The sequence below is a fragment of the Schistocerca gregaria genome, unplaced genomic scaffold, assembly GCF_023897955.1.
Source record: "Schistocerca gregaria isolate iqSchGreg1 unplaced genomic scaffold, iqSchGreg1.2 ptg000186l, whole genome shotgun sequence".
NCBI classification, from domain to species: domain Eukaryota; kingdom Metazoa; phylum Arthropoda; class Insecta; order Orthoptera; family Acrididae; genus Schistocerca; species Schistocerca gregaria.
The window spans coordinates 240,001-242,500 of record NW_026061733.1 but is presented as its reverse complement, the minus strand read 5'-3'; positions in this window follow the sequence as shown (position 1 = coordinate 242,500).

Below are 2,500 nucleotides of genomic sequence, written 5' to 3'. Positions count from 1 at the left end.
TCCCGGCGGCGCGCAGCGCCGTCCTAAGTACTTGGTCGGGTTCGAGAGAGGCGCAATCGCCCGGAGATAGGCGAGTAGACGCTTTCAGTGCGAACACCCGTGCTCCCAACTGAGCTTTGCCGCTGCCGACAGAGGCACCGGGAGCGTGCTGTCGTGGCATTGCCGGCGGGAACAACACGCGCCACCTACGGTGACCGGCAGCTCCAACGCCAGCGCCACAGAAGGGCAAAGCCCCACTTGGGTGCAGAAGCGAACTCTCCCCAGCACAGCGCACGCGCCAACACGTCCGCAGAGCTGCGATACAAACCACCTGCGAGAACCGCTGGGGGCGACCGAGCAGCAGACGGCGTCGCGACGCCGAGTGCCGGGCGGCGGCGCATCCTCAACGCACACAGTCCGCAATCGGACCAGCACACTGCAGATGTCCACCGCCGCTTCGCACCGGGCTCGGCAGAACCCACTTGGCCGCCTGGCGCCGCGCGCAGGGTGCGCCGGCGCATAGCTGGGACGCCAGCCGGGCCCGTCGGCCGGCGCTCCTGCCACTGGGCGCCCCCCACCAGCCGGCTGTAGTGCGTGCGCTCACGCAGCGCGCGGCCAGCACGCCGGGCGGCCCCCCCCTCACCGGCCGGGGACTGTCCCGCCAAGCCACAGCCTCGTATCGCTTCATACCCACATGGCCAACTCAGGTTCGGGGGCATGGCGGGTACCGCCGAAACAACCGGTTCACAGATGTACCGATCGTCGCTATCACCGATGCACCTGCAGCGCGAACAACCGCTCAACAACTGATTTCCAGTTCATTTGCGGATCTTTGGCAGCAAACGTATACGTCAATCTACATTTGCGAAATCTACGATTCTGGCATGCCTGCATGTTATGTGTCACGACACGCTACATCAGCCCACATACACACTGCGGCATGTACACGAGAGAACACGTGGAAGATGGTCCGCGCACGTGTGCAATGTCCCTTGCGCGGTCGACTGTCAACCGGCCTCTGTAGCATGTCGCAGATGTGGAACGCGGTCCACCGTGCTATCATGTTGTGTGGGGCAATACGATTAAATAGGAAAACCCTCGTCGCTACATCAACAGACGGCTCACGCTGATTCCCGGCAGAGGGAGGAGGGGGGGGGGGGGCCAACATGCAATACTTTCGTCCGTACCTACTTACCACATGTCTGTACGGCGTACAACAGTGCAATCTCGCTGTAATGGGGAGACGAGACAAGTAGCATCGTGCACAACATATGGCCCTTATGATTCGCCATTGTAGGGCGCAGCCGGTGTACGGTCAAGCATGTGCCACATTATGTCACTCAGTACGTAACGACGGATGATCAGTGTGGGTTACGCGTACATCAGCGGACAGTCCACACAGGCCGTACCACAACGTACACTGACTGCATCGACAACCGAATGCAACTGAACAGCTGCAAGGCTCATTTCACAAACAAACGCCTGACCGACCAGCTTGGAAGGGCAGGAGGGGAGGGCGATATTCGTTCTGTAGCGGTACACCCTTCCAGTGGTTAGCGGGACTGTGTAGAAAGTACGCAACACTCGAAAGACCTTTATGTGAGGGTACGCACCATGGCATCAAGAAATACACATGACACCAGAGGATCCAAGCAGTGAACTATGTTCAGAGGGTTGCTGTTAGGCAAAGCTACATTCCTGTGACGTTACATGTGACAGTTAAGGTGCAGTGTAAGTTAGGTTAAGGTGCAGTGTAAGTTAGGTTAAGGTGCAGTGTAAGTTAGGTTAAGGTGCAGTGTAAGTTAGGTTAAGGTGCAGTGTAACTTAGGTTAAGGTGCAGTGTAACTTAGGTTAAGGTGCACTGTAAGTTAGGTTAAGGTGCAGTGTAAGTTAGGTTAAGGTGCAGTGTAAGTTAGGTTAAGGTGCAGTGTAACTTAGGTTAAGGTGCAGTGTAACTTAGGTTAAGGTGCAGTGTAACTTAGGTTAAGGTGCAGTGTAACTTAGGTTAAGGTGCAGTGTAACTTAGGTTAAGGTGCAGTGTAACTTAGGTTAAGGTGCAGTGTAACTTAGGTTAAGGTGCAGTGTAACTTAGGTTAAGGTGCAGTGTAACTTAGGTTAAGGTGCAGTGTAACTTAGGTTAAGGTGCAGTGTAACTTAGGTTAAGGTGCAGTGTAACTTAGGTTAAGGTGCAGTGTAACTTAGGTTAAGGTGCAGTGTAACTTAGGTTAAGGTGCAGTGTAACTTAGGTTAAGGTGCAGTGTAACTTAGGTTAAGGTGCAGTGTAACTTAGGTTAAGGTGCAGTGTAACTTAGGTTAAGGTGCAGTGTAAGTTAGGTTAAGGTGCAGTGTAAGTTAGGTTAAGGTGCAGTGTAAGTTAGGTTAAGGTGCAGCGTAACTTAGGTTAAGGTGCAGCGTAACTTAGGTTAAGGTGCAGCGTAACTTAGGTTAAGGTGCAGCGTAACTTAGGTTAAGGTGCAGCGTAACTTAGGTTAAGGTGCAGCGTAACTTAGGTTAAGGTGCA